Genomic DNA, 18,739 nt, shown 5'->3' on the forward strand with positions numbered 1-18,739 from the left:
GAGGAGGCCCAAATGGGCAAAGAAAAATTTTATGTTTAAATTTTTCTTGTTTTGACATAAAATATGAATTTTATTTCATCCGTAGTTATGCATAAAATTGTTTTGGTTAGGAATAGATGGCTACCAAAGTGTAATTTAATTTTAAAATAAGTTGGTTTTCTGTAAGTGTCTAATTACAAATACATGCTAAACCTTACTTCTTTTATTTATACTGAATGAATGTGTTGCAGGAAAGAAAGTGGGGCTCGGAGGATGGTCACATCCCAGGTCTTAGGTGAGTCCCTGGGATGGCTGCCAAGTGTGGGATCTTGGCTTCCTGCAGGAAAGATTTCAAGAGCAAGCCATAGTAAAGTGAAAGAACGTTTATTCAAGGAGATACACACTCCACAGACAGATTTGGGGCCATCTCGGAAGGCAAGAGGGCCCAGGGTATGGGGTTGTCAGTTTTTAGAGGGGTAGGTAATTTCCCAGGCTAGTGAGTGGGAGGATTATTCCAACTATTTTGGGGAAGGGGTGGGGATTTCCAGGAATTGGGCTACCGCCCACTTTTTGACCTTTTATGGTGGGCCTCGGAACTGTCATGGCACCTGTGGGTGTGTCATTTAACATGCTGTTGTATTACAGTGAGCATATACAAGGCTCAAGGTCTAGTGGAAGTTGACTCTTTTGCCGTCTTGGACCTAGTTGGTTCTAACCAGTTTATGTCGTGTCCTCAATAGCTGTCATTCTTTTAAACGTTGTGCCCTGCCCCCTTCCTGTACACTCAATGAAAATTTTATTTTTTTCAGGATGTGTGCTTATATTGCTTAGAATAATATAATGATGAAGTCTGATGAAACAGTATTAGGTTAAAATAAATATTTTGAGAGTTATTATATATTATGATTATAAATCTCTAATTTCTTTGCCTTTTTTTCTCTCCTTAACAAAAGTATTAGAGTAACAAAAATATTACAGTAACCAATAATAGAGTGGAAATTAAATCTCCCATTTATTATGTACTGATGTAACATTTAAGAATATGATTCAGGGTATTACTACACTGTATACTATTTTTTGATAGGATATTTAAGGTAAATAGAGATTCTTTATAAATTTACATGGAAGAAAGATATTCGATCTCTGCATAAGTGGAAATGAATACAAATTTTAGCACTCTTTATTAGCATCTTAACTCTTACTTTTCTTCCTTGTTTTCTATGCCCTGAATACCAAGCACTTAGTTGGTAATAAGTACTTTAACAAGAAAATTGCTTCTTTGCTTCAGGTCAGTGATCAGCAATAATTAAAGTAGCTAAAACACTAGGAAAATAGGCTAGGAAATAGAAAAACATGGTAACTCGATCCAGTTTTAAGTTGTTAATTAAAATAAGCAAAGACACTTGCAAAATGAAATATACCCTCCAATCAATAAAGTGCTATTGAATACCTTTAGCTTAATTTAACCTTTATTTTTCTTCATGTTTTACATTAAGATCTAACTAAACACATGGTAGAGGGATGAATTTTGCTTTGGTCCATTTCATCAAGGAAGGTATCAAACAACTAAAAATTAAAAATGACTGGCATTCACCCAGTAATCTGAGTAGGGTATAAACCTTCCAGGCAGAGACAAGAATAGGATTAAAGGTATTTTGACTATAAGGTAGACCAAATTGAGAATCATCCAGTTTCTCTATTTGGGGAAAATAACTCTGTAGAAAGAATTATTTGAAGAAAAAATACTATATTAAAGATATTTTATTCATTTTTTTCTGTTCATTTATTTATTCTTTCAAAAAATATTTGTTAGGCATTGTATCAGTCATAGAGATACAATAGTAGGAGAAACAGAATCAGGCCCTATACTGTGCGGGTAAAATATTGACTAATAATAACACAAATTTATAGATATAAACTCATGTATATGCCACAGAGGAAAGAATATGGAACCATATTTTTTGTAACATGGATTGTATAATATGGATTAAATAGATCATTATATTTTATAAATATTGATTAAAACTTTGAGATGTAGAATGCTAGCTGAATTATGTGATGCTTTTAATAAGTTGTGATTAAACAATTCTTAGACACCTGACAATCCTTCTTTGAAAAATACACATTGTAGTGTTCTGTTCAAAATTCAAAAATACCATAATAAATGATCACTGGAAAATGAACTTTCAAATCAAAATATTTTAAAAGAATAAAAATGTGAAAAGGTAACATTAAAACAGTTTTTCAAGACACTAGTTTTTGTTAGATTTCCAATTTAAGTAGAGAATAGAAGTTCTACAGAAAAATATAGTCAACTCCCAAATTTATTTAATACTTTTTTTTTTTTTTTGCTTAACAATAATCTGAGTGGGAATTGTTAGAATAAGAACTTAAACACTGCATGCACCCCAAGGTTCATAGCAGCATTATTTACAATAGCCAAGTTATGGAAGCAGCCCAAATGTCCACTAACAGATGAATGGATAAAGAAGCTGTGGTATATAGATACAATGGAATATTACTCAGCCATAAAAAAGAATGAAATTCTGCTATTTGCAACAATGTGGATGGACCTAGAAAGTATTATGCTTAGTGAAATAAGTCAGAGAAAGACAAATACTGTATGTTATCACTTACATATGGAATCTAAAAAATAAACTAATGTATAACAAAATATTTAGAAACAGATGCACAGATATAGATAACAAACTAGTAGATACCAGTGGGGAGAGGGAAGGAGGGAGGGCCAAGATAGGGATAGGGGATTAAGAGATAAAAACTACTACATATAAAATAGATAAGCAACAAGGATCTATTGTACAGCACAGGGAAATATAGCCATTAGTTTATAATAACTTTAAAGGGAATATAATCTATAAAAATATTGAATCACTATGCTATACACCTGAAAGTAATACAATATTGTAAATCAGCTATATTTCAATTAAAAAACAAAATGAAGTTAAGCACTAATCAATATCTCCATTGAACTCACAATTTGGTACTTACATGTGACTTCCTTAAGTTTTTGTAAGCATGAGCATTTTGAACAGAAGATCTAACATCTGAGGTTTAATAATAGCCCATGATTGTATGTTTATGCCTTTAGCTGTAAATAGCTGTGTTACAGTAAACCAGCTCTTCAGAATAAATTAAATTTACAAAGCCATAATATAGCATTTGCTGATTTTTACAGTATAAATATTCCCATAATGGCCAATTTCAATCTGCTGAACATTTTCACTGAAACTTGAAGTTGGGAGAAATGTAGACAGTTGGCATTTGCTTGGTTCAGTACAAAACTGCTTTCATCTTTTAAGATACATCTCAACCTAGTAAATCGACATATGTGTGCCCAATTTATTTCTAAACCTATTGCAGAAGTTATAATATTTGGAAAACTTTTAAAATAATGTGGAAATTTAATATACAGTATGACTTCATTCTTTTTTTTAATTCTCCATCTCATTTGCAAGAGACAAACTATTTTCATAAAAAGTGAGTTTGTATTATTTTTTTCCTCCAAAAAAATAACAAATAACAGTCAAAGACAGTGCTCACATTAAAAGTTTACAGAGTTTTGGCAACTCACACCACTCTTTTGGCTTTCTTCCCATGGAGGATAATGTTGAGCTACATGTTAATTCTTCTTGGCACCAATTCTGTTGGTTTTAGCTTTGGAAATACTGTCTGGTAGTGTTAAAATGTCACTACTCCATGAATCTTGTTTCTTCTTGGAGGAAAATTGTTTCTAGTGATAATGAAAAAGATAATCAAGAGAACCACGGTGAATTAAAAGAAGTATGACCGATTTCCCAACATAGTTTTCATTTGGCATCATAATTCAGAGATTAAGGATATCGGAAGTGAGGCAGCAGGGAAATAGTCTCCTGCAGGCAGCATGGTATCATCATAATTTAGCAGTGTATGCTGGGATAGGGTTCAAAGAACTAGGAATCATTGTCACTATCCCTCTAAGGCTAGTAACAAATCAAAGAGAAAGAAAAATAAGGAATTCATATTTATAAACCCAAAGGAATAGTATATTATACTGAATCTACATGCAAAGGAAAATGAGAAACCATAAATGGGAAGTGAAAATTATACTATTTTGAGAGATGGAAAAGATGAGTTGTGGATGATTCTTATTAAGTGATGCTGTATTTAAGCAAGGTTTAAAAAAAAAAAGAAATTTCACAGTTCGTGGAATAACTGGTTTGCTCAGAGGTTAAAGAGGGCAAGGCATCAGGGGATGGTGGGAAGGAGAGATTTCTCAGAGATACAAAAACAAAAGAATTGGTTATAGTTTAAAGATTCAAAAAGAAAATAAACTTAGGGTGTTTTTTTTAAGGCAGTGAAGAATAAATCAAATGTCATCTGTCATCTGAAACCTGAAGTATCCTCTCCCTTGCCAGTGATTCTCTTTCTGACACTAATTTGTAACTTCGAACTATAAATTCTGTGCCGTTGATTTTTATCCTGAATCTTATCAACTAACTGGCTAACTTTGGAAATCTTAGTCTATTTTCTCTCTCTCTTTTTTTTTTTCTCCTGCTATGTAAACTAAGAATCTCTGTTCTTGAAACTTTTTATAAACTTAATGCCTAACTACTGATCATTTAGGCTGCCTGATGTGTGACTTAGGACTGCCCCCCGTGTAGGGTTAACCCAGAAAATATGAATCATTGGAAAGACAGCAAAGCTTTTCCCCTGAGAGCAATTATATCTGATCAGAATCAAAAAGAGATACAGATGGATTTGAAGCCAGCCAGAGCCAAACAGATGGAAATTTATTTGCAGGAATATCTTTAAATTATCAGAGATCTAGTTGGTGTGTTAAATTTACTTTTCATTCCTTTAGAATCTTTGATTTTGGAAATCAAAGTACATATTTACAACCAAAAATTCAGCCATTCTTAATTCTCCTTTATTTCATAACACCATTCATATCAGGATTCCCATTAACTTTAGCTCTTCCAGACATATTGCAGAGCATGCATTCAGGATATCTAAAAAGAAGCTTACACAAAAGAAATTACGTACATTTGTCAAGAACTGCGAAGTGTTTTAGACTTTACCCTATTTGCAAGCCAACAAGTTAGTATGCCACACTTTCCTGAATGCTGGTAGAAGACATAAGTCTCCTGGGTCAGAGAAAAGACAATATATTAATCACAGCAATGGCACTAAGCATTGTATTATCATTTTTAATTGGCCCTCTGATCACCAGTTTCTACAGGGCTATGCAAAAAGGGTCAGAGGATACTTGCACACACAGTGAGCTTCATTATAGGTGGCAGACCCCGAGATTAGGGAACCAAAATCTTTTATAGTGATAGCAAGAATGCCTGCCCTTTGCTCTGGAGGGATATATTATCTCTGCACCAAGTCTGCTCACTGTACAAATCTTGAAAAAATAGTCTGGAACAAGATTAAATTAGTACCTCTGCTCTAAGATGTGCAGAAAAATGAAAAACCCCTAGAGAGTCATCTCCCATCACAAGATGAGGAAATACATACAAGAAAAGAAATAATACACTTTTATGTTGTCATTATTGATTAATACAATTTACTATACTCAATTTATACTAGAGGGGAGTATTTTAGATATGTTTTCTCCTTTAAAAACATACATGTTGGGCTTCCCAGGTGGCGCAGTGGTTGAGAGTCCGCCTGCCGATGCAGGGAACACGGGTTCGTGCCCCGGTCCGGGAAGATCCCACATGCCGCGGAGCGGCTGGGCCCATGAGCCATGGCAGCTGAGCCTGCGCGTCCGGAGCCTGTGCTCCGCAACGGGAGAGGCCATAACAGTGAGAGGCCCGTGTACCGCAAAAAAAAAAAAAAAAACATACATGTTGTCTCCTTCATCATTTCAGAGAACTAAAGAATTGTTTAGTCTCGGTTATGGAGAGCAAGTATTTAGTTTTTACTTAAATATTTAATAATCATGAGGAAACAAGATTACTTTATGTTTCATTTCCAGGCTATTTTTTTTAAGGCACTAAGAAATTTTCACTTGGATTGTGTTTAATTTCTAGCCACATGGCTTGTATGTCTAAAACTCGGCAGATTCCCATGATCTGCCCAATTTCTACTAAATTGAAATCGCTAAGGGAAGGCCTTGCGAACCCAGAATTTTAACTAACTGATTCTGATGATTAGAACAAGTTGGGAAACTGGCTCAGAGCAACTGAGTTTGTAACCTCATCTCTGAAAACTAAATACAAAGAATTGGGCTTCAAATCTAAATAATTTAAATGCTAAAATCCAAGTGTTCTTCATCATAATATTTCATGTTTATTAAACTCTGCTCCTCTGGTAGATATGTTGTTAAAGCTTTAAATGCATTATCAAGGTTACCACTCACACTAACCCTTATGAGGCAGGATAATGTTATCACATCCATCTTCCTGATTGGGAAATGAGCTCAGTGAAGATAAGTAATTTGCCTCAGGGGAAAAGTGGAGTAATGGATGCTTGAAACCAGGTCACTAATTCAGGTGCCTGGGCTCTTTCTGTCTTAATTACTTATTTATGTCTTTAAATTTCCAACAAAAATATCATCCACCTTTGCTTCTCAGTCTAAGTTCATCCAGACATTATAATTGTAAGGACCTACTCTTTAATCATCTGCTATCCTTGCCTCACTCTAAATCCTAAATATTAAGTACATGAAATACAAAAGAATGGCCTATGTATTCCTAAAAATTATCCTGTCATTGTATTGTGTATTTATACTGTAAGAGGTTCACATGCTAATAACATTTTAGCTTTCATTTTACTTATTTGTGGAGAGGAAAGAGAACACATTCTGGCAGTGCTAGGTTTCTAATTGGAAAATACCAAATTTATTTTTCATGTTTCCCCTGTGACTTAACATAATTACAACATACAAATGTACACTTTCTCTGCATACAGCTCTGCTAATATTTTCTTATGTTTTAATGATGCTTCAACTTCTAACTACAGGCAAATTCTTTGAAGGTGGCATTAAATAAACCACTCTTATCAATGGGAGTTTTGAATGTGGCTCGAGGGCTCCTGGTACACAGCAGAGAGTGACTAAATATGGTAAAAATAAGCAAATGTTACACAGATGCTCATAGCTGACTTCTTGGTTTCCAACTTATTAAATGGTCTTTTTGCAAACCTATAGATCGTTATTAACACAGATTCTCTATCAACGGAGCTTCAGTAGAGGCTGCCTATTCTGAGTTAATGAGAAAAGTCCTAATTAAGCTGGCCATATGTTCAATTGCATTTATAAGTGGAAAAATAGCCCTTTTTTTGCTGCTGATACTACCATTGTTGTCATCTCCTGCTGCTATGGGTGTCACTGAAGCAGTTACTGTTTCAACAGTTTCCTCTGTATTCCAGCATGTTCATTCCAGGCCTGCACTCTGTTTCATGAGATATTCTTAGCATGCACAGTTAAATGCCTGCAGTGCTTGCTTATGAAAATATCTTTCTAGAGATCTATGTCTGTATTGAATGCAACTATATCTTCAGTTTTGCCTTGGATCTCGCAATGCTGCCAAAACATATTCTTCCTTTTCAAGCATTTAATATGTTCTGGAGCATGTGGAGAGCCCAGGAGTCAGGATTACCCCACATAACGTTTGTCTCTTTTGCCTTGATATTTGGGCATCCTTTGGGGGGGGGGGGCTTTTCTTCTGTGCAGGTGCAAAACATTTGCTTGAAACTTTATCATTGAAAACAGGTAAATACTCTAAGTGTAAATGTGTACTACCTTGAGCCTAAAACTGCTTAGATAAACATGCTTTCTTTTCAACTACCTATGGCTAAATACTTGAAAACAGTAAAATAAAATTTTCTAATTTCTTGATGGTGTCAGACCATCAATGTGTAATAGCATTATATTATGTATTTATTTATTCTGCATTATTTAGCCATATGATAAGCATGTACTGTGCACCTATTATGACCCCTATACTTCATGGGGAATTAAAAGAATAACTATCATCTCTTTGCAAGGTTTTCATAACCATCGTCATCAGTGATATTTGTGCATATATACATAGGTTCTGTGACAGTAAACATACAAAACTATATTAAACAATATAATTAACAGATTTGGATAACTCAGATGCCTTATCTAAATAAAGAAAAGGAAAATATAATAACATGTGATATGTATAATCACAATAATGAGATGTTTAATTTTTTATATCTTTTTCAAGCTACTTAGTCTTTCTCAAATTTATTTTGTTAATATGATATGAGGTAGAGAAATTTTTGTTTTTTATTTTCTGTTATTGTTATCCAATGGAGTGATAACTATCAATAAACTATCCTTTTCCACTTATTGCACTAGAGGAAATTAATAGTTCTCCTAGATTTTACCTGATTGTCTTGGGTACTTCAAATGAACTATTATATTGATATCTACTACAAATGATGATAATTTTGTCTTCTTTCAAAAACTATGCCCCATTTCATTTTTTCAAGTGTTTGAGTTAATTTCCACAACAATGTACAGTAAAAACACCTGCCAATTAGCCTTTTTGATTGTTCTATAACTGCCTGACATTAGCTTTTGATGGCAGAGGCCTCTACTTCAAAAACATCCATCTTGCCAGCTACACAATTAGGTAAAGAGCTAGGCTGGCCCACCCATAAAGTTGCCGGGTGTTTTTGAAGAGCTCTGGTTGACTTAACTGAATATTTCACTGCTTGCTTTTCCCTTCCTTCACTTTAATTCCCACTCTTGCGTTTTAGATTCAACTATAAAGAGTGAACCCACGAAACCCTAATTACTCCACCGTCCACCCCAAGAAAAGCTGAACCCCAGGTCTTCTCTCTCTCTTTCTCTCTCCCCCTCCTATGACCTCACTGTGTGGCCCCAGGCATACCATGGTTCCTCCGGGACCTATGGATAATAAACTATGTCATCTCAAAGTTCTCTGATGGTTGTTGCTATGGTGAACCTTGTAATCATAATAAGAGCCACAAGGTTTGATACAGCCACCAACATTGACTTTAGTTGGGGAAATGTCTGTGAAGGCTCCCCACAAATAGTACAGGCCCAGGTGAGTGCCTATGGATTTCTAACTGATAATGTCACTATTGATAGGCTGAGGCCAACACAAAACACAATGTCACATAACATACATATTAAGCATATTTATCTTATACGTGACTTTATTGGAAATTCTACATTTTTCTTGATAGATTTGATGTTAGTGTTTGAATTCAGATAGACATTCCTTGGTGTGTTTAAAAAGTAAATTCCCATACATAGTTTTCCTTTTTATCAGTAATGGATTAATGAATGTTGAGATTTAACAAACACTTATAGCTGACAATGTGATATTTCTTTTTTGACCTGTTGATATGATAGAATCTTGTAGTCTAACTTCCTAAGCTATATGAACTTGTTATTCATTCAATAAATCATACTTGATTTACTGTTTAATTTTTTAAAATATATTGCTAGATTTGATATTCGATAAATGCTCCTTAAAACGGTTTCCTTGGAATTAGGAAGAAGGAAGACAAGCTAGTTTTAGTCTATCTCATTTTGTCTGCTAATTAGTATAAATGGATAATAGAAAATAATTCCAAGCCTTCTGCTTCAGCTTTTTTTCTCTTATTTCATCTTTTTCAATGTTTTATTACCAAATTATTAGGATTGTATTTTTATATGTATATATATACTATGTGTATATATATATATATATATGTATATCTTAGTCATAAAACATCTGAAAAGGCATATTTGTGAGGGTAGTCTTTAAAAAACTTCTGTTTGCCATTGGTTCTCCAGGGACAAGACTCTAACATGGAGTTTTGATGTAGGAAGATTATTGGGTAGTGCTTTAGAGGTCAACACCAGGGGGAGGGTATGGAGAAAATAAGATGGGTCAGAGTGAGAAGTTGAAATGCAGTACAGTCTTGACGAAGATGTTAGCTGATCCTATGATTCCACAGGGAGTCCAATGCCAGAATGGTCCTTCATTATTTTTCCTCCTTGGTGTAAGGGGACCAGGCCTATATGTCTTGGCATAGATCAGCCAGTGCAGGATGCTCTGGGGAGGGGCCACGGGAAGATGTCTTTTACTGCTTGAGGCAATTCCTGAAAGCCTTTAATCACCAGCACTTGCTAGCGGCTGGGACATTGAGTCCTAAGGTGCTGAAATTGGAATTTGAGAGCCTCCACTACAACTTCTTACTTTTTTCAGTTGTTCCTTTAACAGATACTTACTGATCACACACTACTTATCAGATATTCTTCTAAGTACAGAGTATGTGACCATGAACAAAGCAGACAAAAGTCTCTGACATTTGGGAGTTTATAGTTTTTATTGAATAAGAGAACACACTCATACAGAATTTACTGTATGCCAGGCATAACTGTATTTTACATATATTCACACATTTAAATTTAAAAAAAACATGAGTTAAGAACTAATATCTCTACTTTACAGATGAGTTAACTAAATTCTAAATAAGATAACTCACATGTCTATTATCATATCCAGTAACATTAGTCAAGATTTGGACCAAGGATTTCTGGCTCCAGAGACCATAGTCATAATTTCCAAAATATGCATTCTTCTTTATTGCTAAATAAATATATTTCTGAGATTTATTTTTCCTTGATATGAATTGCTAAAAAAATTTAGTGTTTTATTGACCTTTTAAAAAAATATGCTCCTAGATGTTATCAAACCTGTTACAGTTGACCCTTGAACAAAGTGGGTCTGAACTGCACAGGTCCACTTATAAGCAGCTTTTTTTTCAATGGTAAATACTACAGTACTGCACGATTCAAGGGTCGTTGAATCAGTACATGCAGAACTATGGTTATGGAGGAATTTGAGACAGGTCCTGCAACCAGCTTCCCTTGGATACCAAGGGAAGACCGTTATTGTTTTTGTAATTATTTTTGCTTTACCATTATTTTTACTAAACTGATATATGTACATGGTCATGCAAACATGTCTTTCAGACCTTCTGTGCAGGAAGTGTACATAATTGCCTGACAGCAGTCTTTACACCTAAGTCACACCTTCAGTGGGCTGTCCCAGGCAATTACTGAGCACTGTATTAGTGCTGGCCCATTACTGCAAGGTAAGAAACTCCAAAACTTGATAACTCCCCATTGTTAAGCAAGTAATGAGGATGGGAAATATGGTCCAGGAAGTATGTATAGTGAAGGCCGTAAAGGTATAAGAAAATTGATAACTCTAATGGGTCCGTAAACATCCAATACTTAATTGCATAATGTTTCATAGATATTATTTTTCTATTTAAACATAAGTTCATTGAAAAATTATCTAATGCTTAAATTATAGGGATTTTGTTTTTGTATTTGCAAAAACATGTATTAGGTCATGTGTGACACAGCAGCTTAAAAATGCTATGGAAATTTATCTCTAGTCCAACGGAAAGCTACCTGGTTGATATTCCTGGTAATGTTACCTTGTGTAATCAAGATTAGGTAACCCTCATCAAGAAAATGGAGATATCAACTTCATATTTGATCCAAAGTCATTATAGTATTCTATTAATCTGCCTGTTGATTCTGTTTTTCCATGAGTAATGTTCACCATTTTGACAATATTTTAACATCCAGTTGTGTATAAATGCAGAGTTTCTAAAGGAAAATAATGTGAAGATCACTTCAATGAAAGTTGCAGGAACTTTTTTAGATGATTTGTCACCTGAGTTAGAATATCGTACACTGGGTCTAAAAATCAATCCTTTGGAAAGAAGCTATTTTTGGTCTTTATTCCATAGATTTAGCCATAAAAATTGAACAGAATAGCAATAATTACTAAAAGTTTTAACAATTTGAAAAGCACTCTAGTTTCATTTTTCCTTTTTAGAAGGGACTGATATTTGAACATGATAAAGAATCACTGAGTGATGTAAACTGTAACTTCCTTACTGTATATACCTGAGCATGTTCTTAAAGATCAGATCTGTGGATCTTTCTGAATATGATACATTTGATTATTTTATTGGACATCTGTCTCCTGTGATTATATTAATTCCTTTTCTTTTCAAAGCCAGACATTAGAGATGATTTAAGACATATAAAATTGCATTTAATGAGTTCATTCAATGCACTCTGGATTTCTTTCTCTCTCAAAATACGTTGGCTTTTGAGAGATTTTGAAATTATTTCTTAATGGGTAGTTTTGTGACATCCTGTAATAATACTGTGTATAGACTGGGTTAATAACTAAAAGGATAATTTATGTCACAGGTTTCAATTGATGTTAATTGTATATGAAATGGTTTAGTAAAAATAATTGTATATTTTTATAAAATAATACTGGCATAATGATTAATATCAAGGCAAAATTTGTAAAAATTACAATCCAATATAAGGCCCTAATACTGGGTAACAAACTTTAAAGATATGGAAACAGTTATTCATTTAATTATTCAGTATTATTATCAAAGATTGACAGGATGCTTAGGATAACTCCTTATTAGTAAAGTAAATACTTCATTAAGTTTTTTGAATCAAGATTCAGGCTATATACAATTGCTCATGGAGTTATTGATTGCATTACATGACAATCTGTAAGAATGTTTATTCTGCCATTCTCTCCAATTCTATATTATCTACTACAAATATTTTAAAATGTGTTATTGGAATATAGTGTCATAAATATATCTCCATTTATAAATTCAGGTTGTCTACATATAAGATAAAATTTATCAGATGTATTATTTTAAAATACATTATTTCACAAATTTATATTTTAAAAATGACTAAAGCCTAAGTAACCAGCACTCTGCCATCTCTAGGAGAATAATTTTAATAACTTTAAAAAACAAAATAATTAGAAGAGTAACATAACTGAAAACATTCTTTTGGAAAATAGACATGATAAATGAACATTTGTGAAGTATTATGTAAGGAACTAATAGCTAATCTATTTTAGAGACTTTAAAAAATGTAGTGTCTAAAAGTATATATTTACATACATTCCTTACTAAAGGAAATAGAATATATAAAAGTACCTAATTCGTTTAAAACCAATATAAACCTAAAATTTTGCTCTCTTTGGAAACATAAGGACCTTTAAATGGCATAAGCTTAGAAATGCCTTATTTGACCTAATAATGTCACAGTTTGTAACATAACCACGATATTTTCCTTCCGGTATATTGTTTAACTATAATTACTTTGAAATTCAAAGGTGTGCAGAAACTTTAACAAGCATAATCTAATCAAGTTTTGAAATGCTTTGCTACATCTGACCTTTAAACATGTATTCTAATCAGTAATGAAATTTTATTTTGCATGCTGTAATAGTACTCTGAATGGCATTATAGAATAATAAGAGAAAGTATACTTGAACACATAAGCCTTCAAACATTTTAATACATTTTTTAGATTATACTTTTAATGCAGAGACGAATATGAAACCTATATGTAAATTGCATTTATGATAAAGTGATAGATTTGAGTTGTTCCTTCTAATTGAGCCTTAGTTTAAATAAATATTTTAAATATTTTAAATGTATAGTTCTCTTCTAAGTAAATAGTGATTTTAAAGTTCTAGTAGGAAAATTCAGTTCAAAAGTTCTAGTAGGAAAATTCAGTTCAAAATGATCACTTTCAAAATGATATTTCTACTTTTGACATTTAACTAAATATAAGAAGCATGACTGAAATGATGGGATGAAATGGAGAGACAACTAATTTTTAAAATTTGTTAGCTTCAATAATGTCAATATTTTCATTTCAATTTTTAATGTAGCAATAAAATATGATCAGCTATAATTTCAGTCCCTTAAGATAATCACCTTTAATATGATGGTATATATATTTCGATTATACTCTGTTTATATTGGGCCATTTTTTGCTAGAAGTAAGATTATTTCCTGAACAATGCTGTTTTATCATAATTCCCATGGAGGTGGCTCACCACAAATCACAACATAATCCCTGCCACATTTTCAGCCAGCATCCTACAATTGGGATTCAGTTCTCCCAGGCAGCATTAATGTTTATAAGTGCTTTTCTGAAATTGCATAGGAATTCCAACAATTCAAAATTTTCTCTGAATTTTACCTGTTTCTGCCATGATTTCCTTAGAGATTCCTTGTGTAGCTCTAACATATGTTTTACATTTAGAATTGTCCTTTTCTTTGGAGGAGATAAAAATCTAACTTCCTGACCATTTGTCAGGCAATATGGGTCAAAAATATTCCCTCAAATAAAGATTAAGGCAGAAAAGTAGATTATAGAGAAATGAAGGACAAAAATCCAGATCACAGTGAACTGAGGAGAGCACAAGGTAGCATTCACTGCCTGAGAGTAATTGCAGTATGCAGAGTTAATAACATTTACTGGATGAGAATATACAGTAGAAAGTGCCAAGCTGATTCTCTTTAGTTAATAGTGTATGACGGAAATCTGGGGTGCAGACGCCTATCAAGCTCAGGCGGAGTCCCTGGTGTGCTGGGTGGTGCAGGCAGCACAGATAGCCTGGCTCTGACCCCAAGGACACCAGGCTGCCCTGTGTGTCTCAGGCCACCATCCTGCCCCTCCAGCAGCTCCACGTCCCCATTGCGGTGCACCAGCCAGGTGGTTCCTGGAATTTGGAAGTCTGTGTCTTTGGGGGACCATTATTTCCCCTGCCACATGCCCTGTGGCTGACAGGGTCTTAATGCTGCAGCCTGGTGTCAGACTGAGCCTCTGAGGTGGGAGAGCTGAGTTCAGGACATTGGACCACCAGAGACCTCCCAGCGTGACACAATATCAATCAGTGAGAACTCTCCCAGAGATTTCTCTCAATGCTAAGAGCCAGCTCCACCCAACGGCCAGCAACCTCCAGTGCTGGATGCCCCATGCCAAACAACTACCAACATAGGAACTCAAACCCACTCATCAGCAGAGGGGCTGCCTGAAATCATACTGAGTTCACAGACACCCCAAAACACACCACCGGAAGAGGCCCTGCCCACCAGAAAGACAAGATCCAGCCCCACCCACCAGAACACAGGCATCAGTCCCCTCCACCAGGAAAGCTACACAAGCCACTGAACCAAACTCACCCACTGGGGGCAGACACCAAAAAACAATGGGAATATGAATCTGCAGCCTGCAAAAAGGAGACCCCAAACACAGTAAATTAAACAAAATGAGAAGACAGCAAAATACGCAGCAGATGAAGGAGCAAGGTAAAAACACCAGACGAAGAAAATGAAGAGGAAATAGGCAGTCTACCTGAGAAAGAATTCAGAGTAATGATAGTAAAGATATCCAAAATCTTGGAAATAGAAAAAAGAAAATACAAGAAACTTTTAACAAGGAACTAGGAGAACTAAAGAGCAAACAAACAAGGATGAACAACACAATAGATGAAATTAAAAATTCCCTAGAAGGAATCAATAGCAGAATAACTGATGCAGAAGAACGGATAAGTGACCTGGAAGATAAAATAGTGGAAATAACTACTGCAGAACAGAATAAAGAAAAAGAATGAAAAGAATCAATGACAGTCTCAGAGGCCTCTGGTACAACATAAACGCACCAACGTTCAAATTATAGGGGTCCCAGAAGAAGAAGAGAAAAAGAAAGAGTCTGAGAAAATATTTGAAGAGATTATAGTTGAAAACTTCTCTAACATGGGAAAAGAGTCAATCAAGTCCAGGAAGCGAAGAGAGTCCCATACAGGATAAATCCAAGGAGAAACACACCAGGACACATATTAATCAAATTATCAAAAATTAAATTCAAAGAAAAAATATTAAAAGCAGCAAGGGAAAAGCAACAAATAACATACAAGGGAAACCCCATAAGGTTAAGAGATGATCTTTCAACAGAAACTCTGCAAGCCAGAAGGGAGTGGCAGGACATATTTAAAGTTATGAAAGGGTAAAACCTACAACCAACATTACTCTACCCAGCAAGGATCTCATTCAGATTTGACGGAGAAATTAAAACCTTTACAGACAAGCAAAAGTTAAGAGAATTCAGCACCACTAAAGCAGCTTTGCAACAAATGATAAAGGGACTTCTCTAGGCAGTATACACAAGAGAAGGAAAAGACCTACAAAAACAAACCAAAACACTTAAGAAAATGGTAATAAGAACATACATATCAATAATTACCTTAAAGGTAAATGGATTAAATGCTCCCACCAAAAGACATAGACTGGCTGAATGGATAAAAACAAGACCCATATAAATGCTGTCTGGGGCTTCCCTGGTGGCGCAGTGGTTGAGAGTCTGCCTGCCAATGCAGGGGACATGGGTTCGTGCCCCGGTCTGGGAAGATCCCACATGCCGCAGAGTGGCTAGGCCCATGAGCCATGGCCGCTGAGCCTGCGCGTCAGGAGCCTGTGCTCCACAACAGTGAGAGGCCCGCGTACCGCAAAAAGAAAAAAAAAAAAACAAAGAGTCATGTACCACAATGTTCATTGCAACTCTATTTACAATAGCCAGGACATGGAAACAACCTAAGTGTCCATCGACAGATGAATGGATAAAGAAGATGTGGCACATATGCACAATGGAATATTACTCAGCCATAAAAAGAAATTGAGTTGTTTGTAGTGAGGTGGATGGACCTAGAGTCTGTCATACAGAGTGACGTAAGTCAGAATAAATATAAATACCGTATGTTAACACATATATATGGAATCTAAACTGATGTTTCCCTTGTTTTTATATAACTCTACCATTATACAAATTTTATGTCCACTTTTTTTCTTTGTGGTATTTGCTTTATGTTTTTCCAGTAGAAACCAATGTATCCTGAGAAAAATATCTCAGAAATATTATTTTATCTAACGGATGCTTGCATAAAAATATTGTCTCAAATAACATGAAGTTCACTTTTTAAAAATAATATCAACCCATAATATGAATAAGCTATGTAAATATATATTTTTTGCAAATATTATGAAGTCTGAGCAATAAAAACAGTTCTGTTTCAAACAATTATTATTTTATTTTATTCAACCTGCTAAACTGCTTTAGATACTGGACTCTATTGATGTTTATGTTTCTTTTCATAATCTTTGAAATTAAAAGAAGAACATGGTGATGGGATTTTTAAAGCCACAATAAGTACATATTGAGCCCATATATTGCAGTGCTATACCCATAGGCAATATTAAAACAATTGAAAATTTAAAAATTAGGAACATATAATTTACTGAAGGAAAAATACAAATAAATATGTACAATATAACATTAATGTAAATGTTATCCTGACATAGAAATATATGTTTTTCCATACAAAGGCCCGGGCAGTAGAGGGTAGGGGTGGGATTGATTTCTACTGGGGATAGCAATTGAGGGAGGAACTTAAGAAAGGCTTTATGTAGAAGTAGAGGTTCAAGCAATGCTACAGAAATGTGAAAGTGCATACCACATATGCTGTAAAATGGCTAATGTAAATGGTATTCAAAGGAAAAAGGTGCGAGTTGAAACAAAAAAGATAGACATCAGAAAGGGGATAAGCTTGAAAGATGTGCAAAGGAATTGAGATTGAATGAAGGGAAAGAGACTCATTGGAGAATTTTGATCAGTGGAGAGTGACTTTTCTGTTTTCATTTTTCATTAAATAACTCTGATACCATGTGGAGAGAAAACTTGTATAATTTATTTTTTTAATTTAATTTTTATTTTTGCTCCAAATAGAAGGCTTGAAGACCTAGAACTCTCTTGTTGACTGTCCTATACTCAGCACCTAGCACTATGCCTCTTATATCCTAACACTCTTGCATTACGTACTGGGTGAAATAAATAAAAGAATGAGTTGGTGAGCACAGTTAAGAGGCAGGACAACTAGAAGAATTAGATTTCTGTCATAAAAGTTTAGGTCTCTGGTCTTTGGGAAATGACTGTGTTTAGTGGCAGAATGGAAACAAGAAGTCTAATATAACAGACATTTCAGAGGTAGAATTAGCACAACTGGTTTGCTAATTAGTAACTTCCTATCCATTACCTCATATGCTCAGGATTGGCATTCAGTTTTCTTGTCTGGATAAAGTTAATATGGTTATCTTCTTTTCTCTTTGTCTCTTCTGCTAATATTCTTAATCATTATGCAATACTATCTGGAACAATGGTAAAGCCATTGTTTTAAAATGATGATTACAAAAAGAAGTATATTTCCAGTAGAAGAAAATAATTGGTCTTGATAAGAATGTATTGAATTTGAATCACCTGCAACATATCAGCTTGGAGCGTCCCTCTCAGGTGTTGAATAAACATAAAGGACACCTACACTTTTATATTGAGGATTAAACTTCTCTAGAGGTATTATCTGAAATTGCAGGAATAGAGGGGATCACTCAGAGAAAGAGTAATGAGGGAAAACTGGACCCAGTGCTCAGTCATTTATTCATGTAGCTATAAACTTCTTAATGGAATAACCTCAATATATCTAACACTTTATTAGTAGCTGGATACTCAAAGATGATTAAATCATAGTCCTTATCCTCAAAAACTTATGTGTGGTGAGGAAAACAAAGTTTATATATAGTATAAAAAGATCTATTAAAGTCATATTCCAGCTGCATTTTTTATGTTATAAAACATTTGTTTGGCAAATTCAAGAAATCTCTATATAGAAAAAAGTTAGCAAACTTTTGCTTTAAAGAACCAGTTAGTAAACATTTTCAAGTTTCCAGACAATATGGTCTTTGTCTCAATACTTGACTCTACCAATGTAGCATCAAAGCAGCAGAAGCAATAAGGGATGGATGTTGCTGTGTGTTCCAATAAAACTTTATTTACAAAAACAGGAGATGAGAT

Source organism: Grampus griseus, assembly GCF_964374135.1.
Source record: "Grampus griseus genome assembly, chromosome: 4".
Lineage (NCBI taxonomy): Eukaryota > Metazoa > Chordata > Mammalia > Artiodactyla > Delphinidae > Grampus > Grampus griseus.